Source organism: Acinonyx jubatus, chromosome A1, assembly GCF_027475565.1.
Source record: "Acinonyx jubatus isolate Ajub_Pintada_27869175 chromosome A1, VMU_Ajub_asm_v1.0, whole genome shotgun sequence".
In the NCBI taxonomy this organism is placed as follows: domain Eukaryota; kingdom Metazoa; phylum Chordata; class Mammalia; order Carnivora; family Felidae; genus Acinonyx; species Acinonyx jubatus.
In genome coordinates, this window is record NC_069380.1 from 61706425 (window position 1) to 61724726 (window position 18302).

The 18302-nt window shown below is 35.1% G+C and overlaps 1 long non-coding RNA gene across 1 annotated transcript in view; it reads right to left on the bottom strand.

Annotated features, from left to right (window-relative positions):
- LOC128314498 (uncharacterized) overlaps nucleotides 1–12386 on the bottom strand; it is a 143637-nt gene extending 131251 nt beyond the window's left edge. The window contains exons 1-2 of the long non-coding RNA XR_008296215.1: nucleotides 12042–12386; nucleotides 6296–6399 (exon numbers count right to left, since the gene is read on the bottom strand). This is a non-coding gene — a long non-coding RNA (uncharacterized LOC128314498). The remainder of the gene's footprint in view (nucleotides 1–6295; nucleotides 6400–12041) is intronic.
- Nucleotides 12387–18302: the final 5916 nt, after the last annotated feature.

Consider the following 18302-nt stretch of genomic DNA (forward strand, 5'->3'; position numbering starts at 1 on the left):
TAGAAGGAAATTGGATAAAAGGATTATGGTATGTTTACAGGTACTATAGTACATGCTATTACATTAAGAAATCAGATTTTCACCAAATTACTCTTTTGTGCACTGTAGCCGCCTAATTCTTGAATTTATATATGTGATTATTAGATGTATATGAGGTTTCTTTTAATATGTCACCTGATAATAAAAGAGGTATGGAAAAAATAAAAAAAGAGAGAGACGTAGAAACTGGCAAAGAATCTTTTGACAAGCACCTTGCATACATATATTTATACAGTCATTTTGGAAGACCTAAAAGGTAAATGATGTATATTTTTTTTAAAAATGGGTTATAAATTCATATACCCAATTTCATCTCATTGTACCTGATTATGCCTGGAAGTAGAGTGCTTGATTAGCCAGAAAAACACAGTTTGGCAGGGAAACTACAAAATATGAGCAAGTTGCATGCAAGAAATAGGACGAGTGTTTGTTTAAAAGTCAATTCCTTTTGTCAATTCCCTCTGTATCAAATGGGAATAAGAGTACTTATTTGATAGGGTTATGTGAAGCTTAAGTTTAGTATTATTTATAAAATGCTTAGCATCATGATAGTACATATTAGGCACTCTTTTTCATATAAATAAAATTAACAAACCAGTGGTGTTGAATCCTGAGTTGAAATTACAGTCTTAAAATGTACACTAAAATAATATTAGAAATGATAACTGAAATAAGAGACTCTGATATTTTGTAGTTTCTGATAATGATTAAACATAGAAATTGATTTTTTAACATGCACCAAATCTATTTTCCTCTAATATTAATTGTTTTAATGAGGCTTTGATGAAAAGTCCTTGGACAAATCACATTCTTTCTGGCTTCACCATTGACAGAGGATCTTAAAGTGAGGAAAACTTAAGTCCTTCCTATCTCTTAAATTCTATGATTCTGACTTTAAAGTGTAATAAATAGACTATTCCATGTACAAGTTTAATTTTAAGTGACTAGAATATACTTTATAGTACATTTCTTATAATTTCTAATTATCGACATTTTACTAATATATTGATAAGGAAAGATTTTCCAATACAACTTTTATGCAAAGCAAAATAATTTGGGGAAGGTTTGGTGATTATGATAATTAAATAATAATAATTGCAAACATTTACTGAGCACTATTGATTTACCAGACACAGGGCTAAGGACTTTAATTACTTTATTTAACATTCCTACAAATCCTATCAGTAAGCATCTGTAGTTTTTCTTCATTTTGACCAGATTTGTAGAGTGGTTAGGGAATATAGTCCTAAGGGCTGGAAATGGACCATCCACATTTAAACAACAATGATAAATATGAGGATGAAGAGCTGAGGTTTTAGAGAAAGACTGTTACCCTGAAGTTGAAAGCAAACTTGAGGCTAGTGAAAAAAAGTGCTTCTAGAATATACTATTTGGCCTATACAGGCTGTTTGCTGTCTAGCCTGAAAGGTAGCTGAAGTCAGAGGTTAGGGATCTCTAGTGGGAGTTCTTGTCTTCCTTGAATTTTATTAACAGAGCAAGAGTAGATCAAACATATGGTAAATAGTTAACATGATTACTTTGCCCAGATGGAACTGGATGATAAACTTGAAACAGTTTGAGGAAGAGGCCAATGTGGATTTGAGTATAGATCAACAAATCACCAGAAAACATAAAAGCAGCTATAACAAAAGGGGGAAAGATCTATGAAGAAGATCTTTACTTTATTAAAAGTATTAGATGACTAAACACTCTACCAGAAAAGAATTGGATTGAATTAAGTATTTAAAAAATAATAAATAAAAGAATACAAAATAATAATGTAATATCATGATAGTTGGTCTTTCTTTGAAGGAATGATCTTATATATACTGTTAAATCCTAAAGAGAAGTATTATTCCTTTTTAAAAGTCTAAAATATAGTGTCTCTATACATATAATTTGATATCTCTATACATATCATTTGAATTTTTTCACAACTGAGAAATTTAACATTGGAAATATACTATTTTAATTATTATAGAGAAAACAAGTTAAAAACTATGAAAGAAGATATCAGAATGATTGTTGATAATTTTAAAAGTAAGACACAGTCTTAAACAATCAAAATAGTGACAATTTAAATACTTATTAAAATAACAAAGTATTATGAAGAATTTCCAGTTTTTTCCACTATTACCAAAAGTGACAAAAAATATGACCACTATAAAATTTTTTATTTAACATTTTTTTGAGAATTTCTGGCTAAAACAAAAACACATAAAACATAAAAAGAAGTAAAAAAATTGGAAAAGGGTAAATAAATGTTTTAAGTCTTGAGAATGGTATGTGGTTACATTAGACAAGATAATATAACAAGAAAGCCCAAGATGGCAAAGTTAATATATTTTTAGAGGAATTTGCTTTTAACTAAAGGTAAAGGATTCTGATACTATTGTTTTTTCAAGGTTTGGTATTATGCAACATTACAAGTTGAGCAATCTAAATTTTAATTCCATATAGATATTATATACATACCTTCCATTATTTCAAATGGGGTTAGTTTTGACATTTTAAAAAGGATTATTACTTTAGTGTAGAATGTCATGTGAAACTTGGGGGTGTTAACCAGTTCTACCAGCTCAAATCTAAATGCCCACACCAACCTCAATCACTGGAACTTTCAAGAAAGCCTTGCATATTTCCAAACCACCTGTGCAGAGTGGGATGGAGGGGGGAAGGTGGAAGGGAAGATATGCTCTGTTGATAAACATTTGCCTGGAAGAAGCATATCTCTTTACAATATTAATCTTTTATTCAATATGCAATCTGTCATATTCTCAAGACATCATAAGTGGCTTCAATAAATGCTTTCAAGTACATGAATTCTAAAGGTACTTTCTGTCTATGAAAGGACAGCATTATGTAAATGTGCCTTAGTATAAGTAGGGCCAATCTTGAAGAATAACTAAGAAAAGGTTTTTGTTGCAATCTAAATTTATGTCTATATTAATATTAAACCTATGTATTAATAGAAATAGTTCCTAAAACATTTGCTATATATCATAATCAGAAAAAGGTAAATATCCCAAGATATATAAATCATTTAATAAATTAAGGTTCATACCAGTAATTAAATAAAATTCAATCAGAAATTATATATTGGGTAGCTACTATGACAGGTGATATGAAGAACTTTGAAAAATCATAGCTACCATGTACTAACATATTATATATACATTATATATATAATATATGTGCATACAGAAATGTGTATATATGTATGTGTATATTATATATAATCACAGCTACATAATCACATATATAATATATAACACATATAGGTATATGTATATTTTTGTCTCATTTAATTTCTATTAAATTTAGACACTTTCTATGTGTTTCAGCAATGAGGAATTTGTAGCTGTAAGAAATGTATAACATGTCAAAGATCACTGCTAATATTTAACAAAAATAACACATTAATATAAATTGGTCTAATACCAATTCAGGCCAATACAATTAATGATACAGTCATTTTAGATAAGGTCCCATATTAGTTAGAATATTTGAAACATAACATTGGGGAAAACGAATAATATGGAATTATTTTAAATGGATGTATAATGTTATGATTGTGTATATCCATGTATAGAGTACATTTGTGTAAACAAGAAAATATTTGAATATGCAAAAATGTTCACCATTCTTTTTCTCTAAGTGAGAATGACCCTAAGTTTCTATGTTGTTTTTGTGTTTGTCATATTTGCTGAATTCAATTATGCTCAATAATACTAACTCTGAAAAATAGAAACTTATAAACTACTTTTGTGTGTTTCTTTAATGGCTATTAAACAGCCTTTAAGGGGGCGCCTGGATGGCTCAGTTGGTTGGGCGTCCGACTTTGGCCTCGGTCATGATCTCACGCTTCGTGGGTTCGAGCCCCATGGTGGGCTCTGTGCTGACAGCTCAGAGCCTGGAGGCTGCTTTGAATTCTGTGTTTCCCTCTCTCTCTGCCCCTTCTCTACTCACACTCTGTCTCTCTCTGTCTCTCAAAAATAAATAAACATTGAAAAAAAAATTTTTTAAAGGCCATTGAGTATTATAAACTATTTATTATGAATATAATAAATATGATAATTAGATAATTAGAATATCTACAATTTTAAAATATTTTTAGGATGTTCAAAAATAATTCAACCATAGCTCAATAGGATGGATGAAAATAAAAACTCTAGGTAAATGTTTATCTCTGGGTAAGTATCATCAGAAGGACACTGGTTATCTGACCTGATGTGGCAGAAAAATATGAATTTAGCAACTGATATCAGAGCATTTCTAAGAAAGATTGTATTTTTTTCTGAAAATCACAAAATGAACCTTTTGGAAGATGGAAGTTTCGATGTCAAGGCCATGGATAGAAAAAGATACTCAAGTCATTACTAAATGGCTTAGCAGAATAACAAGACCTGGAAAGGAACTTAGAAAAGGGGTAGTGTTGAAAAAGAAGTGAAAAGGTAAGCCAACTTTCTGAGTGGGCTAAAGTTTAAGCTACTGAGAGTGAAGGAAGGAAAAACAGTCAAAAATTATTTTTATTTACTTATCGTTATTATGAATCATTATTCATTTAATCATCTACTTTATTGAAAAAGATACTTTCAAAATAATTGTTTGCCAAGCATTATGATTAGAGTGAAATTTATAAGATACTCTCATGAGTCATACTTTGTGTTGATGGTGGGAGAAATGGGTTGACAATAATGAAGTACAAACAGATTAAAACATGTATTCAAGATGAGAAGAGCAGTATGAAAAAAACAATAAAAGCCATCTTGTGTTGAGTAGATGGGAGGCAGAACCTTCAGTGGAGTGAACAGGAAAGATCATCTGAGTTGGTAATATTTTCAGGGAAAGCTAAATGATGATGAGTGAAGTTCTCTGGGAGAAGACTATCCCAGGTCTTGTGTTTGTAAAGCCCTGGGGTCTGTGTTTGGAAATATTTTGGAGAATTTCAGCAACTCTGAGACTCTTAAAGATAGAAATTTTGTGAAGATACAGCTAGAGAGATAGTTAGCAGCATTACCCCTAGTGGTAATGACTTTAATTTTATTCCAAGTGCAAAAGGAAGAAACCGCAAGTGGCTTAATCCATCTGCTACTGATATCAATCTAAAAAAAAAAGAACTTTATTAATAAAATGTATGTTTTGCATAAGAGTTGTTTCGTGGTAGGCTGGGTAGAGGTTGCTGATCATCAAGAAGAAGGAACTGTATAATCCATTTGGCTCTACTCAAAGACTAAAAATAAGTATTACAAGACAGAAAACAAAGAAGAAAAACCATACATATTAGAAATTTTACTTAGAGATATTATGAACTTTTGTCTTATATTTTCTAATTTGGGGGTACAATTTGACAGATGATGTAGTTATCTGAATATATTGTGAGTTTTTCTTTTCTATTTAAAGTGGCTTGAGATAAGATAAAGATACAATTGCAAAATACAAACAAAAAGTTGCTTTGAATATAAATATTATTTATATAAATATATAAGTATTTATTCTTATAAATATGAATTTTGAGAGGAGGCAAAATGTGTAACTAAGTAATATCCAGTACCCTGTACATGACATGTTTAGACCTTAATTGGACTGCAAGAAAGCCAGTTGCCATCTTTTTGTAATGTAAATAATGTTGGCAATATTTCAAAGATACGGGCATGGCCATTCACACTAAGTCTTCCATTTTGAGGACAGTTTCAGTTAGGATCTGTTTGGCTACAAGTAAAATACCAGATCACAGTGTCTTTAATATTAAGTATCTCACAAAGCAAACAGCATGGAAATAGTTGGTACTGTGAGCAATTCTAGAAGTCAAAAATAACATTAAAAAAACAAGTTCTTCTCATCTTTCCATCTGCATTTTCAACATGTTACTTCTTTCTTCATTGTCACAAGGTAGCTGCCATTGCTCCAGTTATCATATTCTCATAGACCCATTCAGAAAGAAGACAACCAAAGGAACTTCTCTCCATCTATTTCTATGTTTAATTTTTTTTAATGTTTTATTTATTCTTGAGAGAGAGAGACTGAGCACGAGCGAGGGAGGGGCAGAGAGAGCAGGACACAGAATCCGAAGCAGGCTCCAGGCTCTGAGCTGTTAGCACAGAGCCCGACGCGGGGCTCAAACTCACAAGTGGTGAGATCATGACCTGAGCTGAAGTTGGACGCTCAACCGACTGAGCCTCCCAGGCGCCCCCATCTATTTCTATTTTTATCAAGAAACAAAATATTTTTTAAGGCATCATGGACTATGTCTTACCTCTCCACTTTGGTAGAACTGAGTAGCATAAGTTCCAGTGCTCCAAGTAGAGACAAAATGGTGTGACTTCCCTAGATTCTTCCCTAGGGCTGGTCATTTGCCACCTAAGCAAAATCAGGAGTCAGTTGGTGAGGAAGAGAGAAAGCCAGGAAAGCAACCAACAGTATCTACCACAGTAAAAGAATCGATATATGCTAAGCAAGAAATTAACCTGCTTACATTCCCCAGAGAAAGACTGGAAGATTATTTTCAATAAAGATGCTTATCTTTATTGAACATAATTTAAGGGAAGAAAACCACAGTGATTGCTCTCTTCAGGGAAAGAAGCAATAAGGAGATTAAGACCATCCACAAGAAATAATCACTGGGAAATTTCTTAGGCAAATCACGGTAATATTTTGATATATTCATGAAAATGGGAATTTTGTCATATATTTTCTGATTAGACATTATTGATAAGATATCTTTTTATGAAGAACAAACCAAAATAACAGAAAAGTAACAGCAATGCATCAGAAAAACAACATAGTTCAAAATGGACAACGATAGTAGAGTGGCTAAAATCCATAATGCTGACAATGCCAAATGCGGGGAGAAGGTGGAGCAGCAGGAACTCTCATCCACTGCTGGTGGGAATGCAAACTACTATGGCCACTTGAAAGGTAGCTTCACAGTTTCCTGTAAAACTAAACAAACCCTTACCATACAATTTAGCAATTGTGCTCCTCAGTATTATCCAAATGAGTCGAAAACTTACGTCTAAATAAAAGCCTGCCCTTGTATGTACCTAGCAGTTTATTCATCATTTCCAAACTTAGAAGCAACTAAGATGTCCTTCAGTAGGTAAATGGATAAATCAACTGTGATACATCTGTACAATGGAATGTTATTCATGGGTAAAAAGAAAGGAGCTATTGAGCCATGAAAAGTCATGGAGGAAATTTAAATGCTTATGACTAAGTGAAAGAAAGCAATCAGAAAAATCTACTTACTGTATCATTCCAACTATATGACATTCTAGAAAAAGCAAAACTGTGGAGACAGTAAATGTATTAGCGAGTATGAGGGGTTTGTGTGGAGGGAGAAATGAATAGGTAGGGAATAAGGTATTTTTAGGGGAGTGAAACTATCTTGTAGGACACGATAATTGTATACATGTCATAAGAGATTTGTGAAAAAAATCATAGAACATGTAATATCAAGAGTGAATTCTAAGGTAAACTATGGACTGTGGGTAATAATGATGTGTTAATGCTGGTGGATCAATTGTGACAAATGTACCACTCTGGTGAATGTTATCAGGGCAAGAGATATGTAGGAACTCTTCTTTCCATTAAATTTTGCTGTCAACTTAAAACAGCTGAAAAAATAGACAAATTTCACATTTTAAGTCTTAAGGGAATACATTTTAAAGGTATTACTCTTCAAAACGATTTCAAATTTTTTTTAACGTTTATTTATTTTTGAGACAGAGAGAGACAGAGCATGAACGGGGGAGGGTCAGAGAGAGGGAAACACAGAATCTGAAACAGGCTCCAGGCTCTGAGCTGTCAGCACAGAGCCCGACGTGGGACTTGAACTCACTGACCACGAGATCATGACCTGAGCCGAAGTCGGCCGCTTAACCAACTGAGCCACCCAGGTGCCCCTCAAAATGATTTCAAAATGTATGCTCCCTTAAGCTACGAATTGGGAGCATTTATGCATTTAATAGTATGAGGTAGAAACTCAATGTATATATTAGAAGCATCAGTATTTAACACAATTATTCAGTTACCAAAATTAAAACTGTATGTAACCCATCAACTTTAGAAATTTATACCATCTACTATTAAAGTTAAATTAGTATTATTAGCCAAAATCAGGTATCGAGAACCTGATAGAATCAATGAAGTAAAATACAGAGAATTGTATTCTAACCAGTGATCTCTAGAATAACCCCATAGTTAAATGGTTGTATGAACACAGAAGTGTGTGTGTATGAGTTTATGAGTTTATACACATAAAGGTTAAGGAACCAATCAGGTTCTGAGAAACCAGGTCTGACTTTGTTATTATTTCAAAAATGGAATCCATGAGAATTTATTATTCAGTTTATAAAATCAATGATTAGAACATTAAGCCAAGCTTGGAAAATATATGAGAAGCAAGGTCAGGTCCCAGATGAATCGTGGTCTAAAGAAGCCACTGCTTCTTTACAAGTGCTACTTTTGGGCTCTGGCACCAGACACCATCCCTGACACAAATTCCAAATAATCCAATTTTGTGTCTATGCCGCTTGCTCTAGATTTAAAATGCTGAATAAGAATCCAAATGAAAATAATTGAAGAATGACACTTTAATCCCCAGATTAGTGTATGAGGAGAATGGAGAGGGCTGTACAAAAGAACAGATGTACTAGAAGTGACTCATTGTAATAAATTTGAACAGAGGAGTATAGACCAATAGCCTAATTTAATAGCTTGGTTCTCACCAGCTCAAAGTCTTCTTAAATATATTACAGCAGGAAATTTCAGTAAAACTACCTTTTAAAACAGAACAGGAAGCAGCTGCTGTTCATAATTTATTATCATCGAGCAATGTACAATATAGACAGACAAGAATATTCCAAATTTGAAATATTACTTTAAAACTAGAAGGATCATTTTCTGCATGGCCTGTTCTGTTAGATTTAATGTGCTTGAGGACTCCTAGAGCCACTAAGAATTGCCCCAGGAGTCTCGAAGGCATTATTGAGGGACAGAGCAGGCATGGTTCCAGACTTTTGTTTTAATTAGAACAGTTCTTATCCCTTTTTTGACACTGAAAGTCTCCATAAAATAGTTTTTACAAAAGGGTTTTGAAGCTCCAAATTTTGAAAATCAGTGATGTATAAAACAGCACCTTCTAACTTAAACTCTTGGAAAACAATTGTATGTATAAATGTATTTTGTTCTTGAAGGAAAATGATCCTTTTTTTTTTTTTCATGTGAGCTACTTTTGAGCAAGTACTTACTATGGGATAGAACTTCGCTAGCACTTTCTGTAAGCTATTTAATTGAAATAAGAGTTCAATTATTCCTTTTAAAGATAGAAATATAGGGGCGCCTGGGTTGCTCAGTCGGTTAAGTGTCCGACTTCAGTTCAGGTCATGATTTCACAGTTCGTGAGTTCAAGCCCCGTGTCCGTCCGGCTCTGTGCTGACAGCTCAGGGCCTGGAGCCTGCTTCGGATTCTGTGTCTCCCTCTCTCTCTGTCCCTCCCCCGCTTGCACACTGTCTCTGTCTCTTAAAAATAAATAAATGTTAAAAAAAAAAGTTAAAGATAGAAATATATACACATATATACGTACACACACATACACATATATACAAAGAGAGACAAATTGAGAGTCCCTTCAAAATTCAGTTTTGTGTTTAGAACCTCTTGGGATGTTTTGTTTTAGCCAGTTAATTTTTCTCCAGCCAAACATTCTGGGCTATACTAATCCATAAAAGCCTTGCCACAGTTGGGTTGACACAGCAGGAGGCTCAATAGACTAGTGGGACCAATATAATATCCCCCTACTGTGTTTACACAGGTGAAATCCCTCAACATAGGACTCAGCAAGTCTATGTTTTCTTTAAATGTGCACTGAATGCTTTGGAGTTTCTGTATTAGATGTAATTCTAAAAGGCCCTCATATACTCCAGACAAGATAAATAAATAAATAAATAAATAAATAAATAAATAAATAAATAAATAAATAAATGTTTACAGTAATCCTCTAACTGGCAACAAACTGCTCTCACTTCTTCTTAACAGTTGTGAATCACTCATACTTAGTCTACAGCTTTCTCAGCAAAAGAAATTAAAAGGTACATGGAGTGTAAAGAATGTCTTCCTATTTCATGTTTTCTTTAGATGCAATCACTATAACCAGCCACTACTCCATGTTGATTTCCCAAAGTCTACACTTCTGTGCACTTTAAACTCTGGCATGGATTCTTTCTGGTTTAATCGTCGCTTTCTTCTTTGCCTTCTTCCTAATTCTGGATAACACAAGTGCTTTACTCACTCTTTTATCTTTGGTGTTATAGCTCTGTTCATAGCTACAATGAAAAGGTTTCTAACTCTCTGGACTGCTGCCCATGATCTGGTTCTCAATTGCAATCCCTTATGCTTCAAGAAAATTAAAAATGACTACCATATATTTTTTCTCATAATAAAAGCTGTTTTATCTCTTGCTTTTCGCTCATCAGAGCTGGCAGACCTATGGAATACATGTGCACCTTTTGACGATCACCTTTCGTCTTTCCTCTATCTTTTACTCTGGGGCACAAGTATGATAGCGAGAGATGCAGAAGCCATTTTATAAGAACGAGGATAAATGCTACATGCCAAGAATGATGGCATGGAAGGCTAAAAGAAGGTAGGGTCACTGAGGATGCAATGAAGCTGCTATACCTTGTCTGAACAGTCCTCCTTTATACCTCTTATGCAATAAAAAGAAATTTCTATTTGATGAAGTCAAATTACTAATTCATGCAGCCATCATGTATCTAATTGATAGGGAAACTGCAGCTATCTATTGAATTACACAGAAATCAAAAGCTGAGATGAAGATATGTGAAATGAGGTATAAATGTACATTTATTCTTTTTTCCCAGGTTGCCACAGATTGATACAAACCTCCCAAATTAAAAAGATATAGACATTCTGTATGAGCTATATCAGTAAAATAATATTTTAATTTAATAAAAGATTTTTAAATGTGTATTTTATTTTTGAGAAGGGGGGAAGAGGCAGAGAGAGGGGGACAGAGGATCTGAAGCGGGGTCCGCACTGACAACAGACAGAGACAGCCTGATGTTGCGCTCGAACTCCCAAACTACAAGATCATGCCCTGAGCCAAAGTCCGAAGCTTAATCGAATGAGCCATCCCAGGACCCCATGTAAGAAAACATTTTTAAACACATATCAAAATTAATTTATTACATGAACACACAGATGTATTTTTCCAAGACAAAATTAAGCAGTGTCGTTCAATAAATGAATACAGTATATGAAAAATATTTTTCCATGTTCATTTAGTCTATATTCAACTTAAAGCAACTCACCTAAATTATTGGTCATGATTCAACTTGCTTATTCATCACTTTTGGAAGAAAAGAATTTAAGCTTTTGCATAATAAAAACTTATATGGACTTTTAAAAGAGCATTAGTTTCCTAAGTATCACCTGAGTAACTCTGGAAATTTTGAAAGGTATCTATGAATACTGTGGAAGAAATGGGTCTGTGTGCGCTGTTTGGATCAGCTCTGTAGGAGGCCACCTTAATTAATTCTTGAAATGTAGCCTCTACGGGAGGAAACACAAAGCAGTGGCATATTTTCTGCTAAAGAAAGAAGCCAGACTTGGGGCACCTGAGCGGCTCAGTCAGTTAAGCGTCGGACTTTGACTCAGGTTATGATCTCACTGTTCACGAGTTCAAGCCCCAAATCAAGGCTCTGTGCTGACAGCTGGGAGCCTGGAGCCTGCTTCGGATTCTATGTCTCCCTCTGTCTCTGCCCCTGCCCACTCGCTCTGTCTCTCTCTCAAAAATAAGTGAAAATTAAAAAAAAAAAATTTTTTTTTTTTAAAGAAAGAAGCCGAACAGCATTTGTAGTTAATTCATACACTTGCCAGTTCTTACATTGTATAAGGTAAGCGGACAAATATGATGATGTATTTTAAAACAGTTTAAATGGTAAACTGTTAGCGGTCGTCCGGTTACAAATTGCACGTACCAGCCTTGGGGACAGGATTCTGCTCTTTGCTCTATTGCTTCGCAGCCCTGGGCGCTCTCCCGCTGGAATCTGAAACTCGCCTCCACCGAGGCCGCGGAAACACGGAAGAAAGAGGCAGCCGGCCGGACCGGTAGGTGGCAGGAGGAGCAAGGGAGGGAACTTACTCCTGAGGCTGATCTCGTGGAGACGAGATCTCCACGCGCGCGCCGCCAGCAACTTACAGGTTCATGAAGCTACCTCAACTGGATTCTGCCCTACGTATGTGCCCAGGGGGCCTCAACAATACACTGCTCTCTCAAGGCCCTGGGCTTGAAGCGGCTCCCGCTGCAAGAAGGGTGCGGCGAACATCCCTTCCACGGGGAGGGAGTGAGGCGCCTCCCATTAATTGCCCGGATGGACTCGCAGGTCGACCTGCGGCCACGTCCTCTCAATGACCTCCTTCAACATGCTCATTGAATAAAAGTCATCACAAGGAAAAAAAAATTTTTTTGATAGCCCTGAATATGTGTGGTGTAAATCCAAAAGGAGACCTTGGCCACACCTGCTTTTTTCCTCCCAGAAGGACTTTGGTTTAGAAGACAAAATTAAGGAATATATACATTTTATATAACACCTCTTTTTAACCACTAAAAATGAAAAAGCCAGGGGCTCCTGGGTGGCTCAGTCAGGTAAGTGACTGGCTCTTGATTTCAGCTCAGGTCATGATCCTACAGTTCATGAGTTCAAGACCCTCATGGTTCAAGTGCACGGTCAGTGCAGAGCCTGTTTGGGATTCTCTCTCTCCCTCTCCCTCACTATTTCCTCTCCGCTTGTGCTCTCTCTCTCAAAATAAATAAATAAACTTACAAAAATTTTTAAGTGAAAAAGCCAAAATAGGATTTGAAACTTTCAAGGTGCATACAGCTATAATATTTTTTCTCATTACCAGATTACTTATCAAACATAATCATAATTTATAATTCCATAATGAAGCTTAGTCAATGGTGAACACACATATATATTCACATTAAAAATATCATCATTTTTCTTGTTATGTATGGACCCTAATTAATCAATGTGATGCTAAGATTCTGGGGAGCAGAGATGGCATCTTATTGTCAGTTTTTGACACTAATATGATAATATTGGTCAGTGTGTTTACAATTTAGTCAAAATTTCTATCTTAAATTCATATTAATCTATGTTTTCAATTGTTTTTAATATGGGAAAATATATATAACATAAAATTATTCACCATTTTAAAAAATGTTTTTGTTTATTTTTGAGACAGCATGAGCAGAGGAGGGGCAGAGAAAGGGGGGACAAAGGATATAAAGCAGGCTCTATGCTGACAGCAGAAAGCCTAATGTAGGGCTCAAACTCAGGAACAGTGCGGTCATGACCTGAGCTGAAGTTAGATGCTCAGTCGATTGAGCCACTCAGGTGCCACGAAATTTACCATTAAAAACAATTTTTTTTTAATGTTTAGTCATTCTTGAGTGAGACAGAGAGAGAGAGAGAGGGAGAGTGTGTGAGCAGGGGAGGGGCAGAGAGAGGGAGACACAGAATCTGAAGCAGGCTCCAGGCTCTGAGCTGTCAGCACAGAGCCCAATGTGGGGCTCAACACAAACCATGAGATAATGACCTGAGCCGAAGAAGTCAGAGCCCCACCGACTGAGCCACCTAGGCAGCCCCAAAATTTGCCACTTTAAATGTGCAATTTAGAGATATTAAATGCATTCATGATGCTGTGCTGCCATCACTGCCATCCGTCTCTGGAACTTTTTTCATCTTGTAAAACTGATGAAAATTCTGCAGTCTCCCTTCCCCCAGCCCCTCGTAACCATTCTTATTTCTGTCTGTATAAATTTGACTATTCTGTGTACTGCATGTAAGTGGAATCATGCAGTTGTTGTTTTGTATCAACTGGCTTCATTCACTTAGCATAATGTCCATAAGCTTCATGCATGTTGTGCTATTTGTTAGAATTTCCTACCTTCTTAAAGCTGAATAATATTCCATTTTGCATATATAGATTTTTGTATATATACATTTGCTTATCCATTCATCCATCAATGGACATTTGGGCTACTTCTACATTTTAGCTTATTTGAACAATGCTTTTATATATATGAGCATACAAACATCTCTTTGAGGGGGGTGCCTGGTGGCTCAGTGGATTGAGCGTCCAACTCTTGATTTGGGCTAAGGTCATGATCCCAGGGTCGTGAGATTGAGCCCTGTGTTGGGCTTTGTGCTGAGCATGGCACCTGTTTAAGATTCTCCCTCTCTCTCTCTCGCTTGCTCTCTCTCTCTCCCTCTGCCCCTCCCTATATATATATATATATATATATATATATATATATATATATATGACCCTACTTTCAATTATTTGAAAGTATATATAGGTATATACCTAGAAGTGTAATTGCTAGATCATGTGTTAATTCTATTTTCAAGTTTTGAGGAAATTTCTTACTGTTTTCCACAGCAGCTATACCATTTTACATTCCCATCAGCTGTGTTCAAGTATTCCAATTTGTCCCCACCTTCACCGACACTTGTTATTTTGATGTTGGCTATCCTAATGAGTATGAGGTGTTTTGTCCTCATTCTTATTTCAAAAAGTCAGTATTGGTTAACATTTTTATGTAAAATAAAAATTTGCTTCCCATGGAGAATTATGTATAACACTGAAAAGCATTTTAATAAGTAACAAAAATAATTATACTGTTGTATTCATTCTTTTTCCTCTACTGTCATAAATCTCCACAAATTTTCTAAGGTATTCTCACTGATATTTAATGTTAGGTGTAATACTGAAATAATATCTTTAATTAATCATTTTTGAGCACAATAACAAAGCTCAGTAAATTGATTATATTGAAATATGTCCAAGAAAAAAAAGTATTAGAAAAGTAACATACGATGTATGAGTTAAGCAAACTTTGAGAAGAAAATACGTAATTTAAATCTCTGTGAACTATGTGTTGTTTTGATTGAATACATGCTGTGAAATGCTAAAGAAATGCATATTAAGAAAATGATCAAACCCTTGGCATATGTTACCAGTAAGCACAGAAACGTAGTAAAGGAGAATCTGGTAAAAGATGAAAGGGATGTTATTTTCACTGATGTTCTATCATAGAAAGTTTCAGCCACTGGTAACAGTATATAATAAAAGAAACTGATGCTGAGTTTTCACTGATATATTTTCTGTCATAGAAAGTTTGGACCATTGTTTTTCCAACACCTCAAGTGGGAAAATAAATACCTTCTAGGCAAATAAAAAGTTTCTGTAGGCCAAGGTAATTTAGTATCTGCTCTGGCAGATGACATATGCAATTTTTCATCCTCTCTGAGACCACCTGAACAGCTGTCCTTGTGTGCTTAAATGGTTATTAAAATACCACTTTGGAAGTGTTTACCTGAAGGCGATAGAAAAAGTGAGATGTCTTCTCAATTCTGGAGAAATTCAATTTAATAAAGTTGATTTTAAGCTCTATTACACCTCAACTCTATTTTCTCCATGGTCGTTTCAGATGGAAGGAATGAATGTCTCTGTCGGAAAACAGATCTCTGGTGTCAAAAGACAGTATTTGGATTCCTGTCATCATAACTGTGAAAATATTTCATGGGTAATCCGTAAAGCCATCCAAAAAATAAAATAAACCCCACAAACACAAAGACTTTTTAGGAAGGGGAGATAAAGTACAAATATATCTATATTTCTGATAATATTTCAACAAAAGTAATTTGTGTTCCTTGAATATATTAGATGTTTCCTGTTTTTTCTCGGCCTGGAGTAGTTTTCATTTAGAAATTTGAGTGGAAATCTAGCTTCCTTCCTTCGGATTTGTTCTATTCACAGTCTCTTTATGAGGCCTATCTTACTGGACTCCCTATACGAGCATCCTTAATCCTTAACCTGTTCTATTTTTTTCCTTTTCCTTGTTAACATTTCTCTCCTATTAATGAAATGGATAATTTACTTACACGTTTTTATTGTCTGATCTCTTACTAGAATATGTAAGTTCCACAACGGCAGATGCTTAATAAAATCTGTGGAGTTGATGAGTGAATGAATGAATAATTAGCATATCAGGAAGTGTTTAATTAGTATTTAGTATGTGCAGGTCTTTTTCTGAGCACTAGAGGTAAATATTTTCTCTTTCATGCAGATATTCTTCTAGTGGGAAATATAGACATTACATAAACTATTTTGAATGTAATCAATAAATTTGAAGCATCCTGGGTACTTATTAAAAAATATAATATAATATCATCTGGGGTTTCAGAGAAGTTCAACTAAGGAATTGCACTAAAACTCTATTCTAATAGATGAATAAAAGTTCCTAAGTTTAAGCAAAGCCTTTTGTTTTCAAAACTTGTTTGAGTCACCATCTTTGTTGACCTAAGATTGTTTTCATACTGTATTCCACAACTTTTTTATCAGTAACTTGGCTTCATTTTTTCTTTTGTCCCCCCTCCATAGTTTTCAAAATAAAAATGAAATCATGTTATTGGTCAGGAGAGGTAGTCAAGACACTCTTACAAACAACTGACCACACATGAAACTGAGATATGGCAAATATTTATTTCATATGCAAGTGGAGGGGAGATGGGGTTAGGACTACTACATCTCTTACTTTTGTACAACAAATTCATCAGCAACTGCTGATTAAACCAAATCCAGTAAAACGCAGCATAAAATGTGACCTAATGTAGAATAAAAGATTTTCTCCTTTTTTCATGATGCTAAAGTACAAATATTACATGGAACAGCAATCATAGAGAAGGGATACGCTGAGAAGAAATGCTGGTTGGGCATCTGGATTCTTATCAGAGAGATTGTTCCTCTTTATACTCCTTTATTCCTAGGCAGAATGAAGCAAAGGCTAGAAAAGTGAAAATTGTCTGCATTGTAGAGACAAGTACATCAGGCTTCCCGGGTTGCTTTTGAATATGATTGGCAAAGGTCAAACACAGACATCCTGTGGGTTCCTAGAGGCCAGTTCACAGTCACTTACCACCTCTTTGACAATCCTCACACTCCTAAGATGATGCGTTTTTGACAAATATCATAACAGTCTCTCTAAGAGAATCTAGAGGTTAGGTCTGCTGGTACAAATGTGCAGCTAATGTACTGGTAGGAACTGTTCTCTATGTGCTGTGAAATAAAGAAGGAAGAGAAAGAGGAAAGGAAGAAGGAGGAGAAGGAAGAGGAGGAAATCTCTAATGTATATGCCATTATTTGATAACATTAAAAGATAAGAGAACCACATGAGGAATTCTGCTATTTCTGAGATTTGGGTAAACTCTAAGCCAAAAGAGTCTTTCTTTCTTTCTTTCTTTCTTTCTTCCTTTCTTTTCTTTCTTCCTTCCTTCCTTCCTTCCTTCCTTCCTTCCTTCCTTCCTTCCTTTCTTTCTTTCTTTCTTTCTTTCTTTCTTTCTTTCTTTCTTTCTTTCTTTCTTTCTTTCTTTCTAGCATTTCTGCAGCAAGACAATATAAGAGAGAGGGTAAAGGATGTGTGATTCTCCAGAGAACACACAGAGAACTGGTGAGCCCAATGAATTGGGCATGTGGAGTGTCCTTCCTGGTCATGACTGCAGTCTTTTCACTGCACAGGGAGAAGAATCGTGATTCATCACCAAATATTTGGTTGCTTCTTATCAAGATTTATATGAGACATAATATATGTTGGACCAGGTGGGCATTTTCTTCTTCACCATCAAAACTCTCAGGTGGGCTTCCTATATTTTATTAAGAACAATATATATTTGCATCTAAGCTCTAGCCAGGTATTACTGTTACTTAGTTAGCTGGTTTACTTTTCAACCGGTTTATGCCTGACTTTGGTCATTGTAATTCCCACCAGCTGTACACTGAAACAGCTGTGTCTCCCTCTCCTTCACTCAGAGCAATTTCCAGGGACTCGTATTTAAAGGAGAGTGAAATGTTGTCTCTAATTATAACAGCAATCTGTTACCCAGCAGTTTTCACACTCTACTTACATTCCCTACTGTGTTTTTCCAATAGTCTTACCCTTTCTTCCATTTCTCTAATTTTGGATTTAAAACCATCAAACTGCCGGTTAAATCAAACAACTGAATTAACTTTAAAGGACCTTACTTCTAGCACACTTTTTTGAAGTGTATATGATTGTTTACACTGATATTTAAGATTAAGCTTGAGTTATTTCTTCAAATATCAAGGGCAGGGTAAACTGTTGGGTGTTAGTAAAGGATAGTTAGTCCTGGACATCTATTTATCTTCTGCCA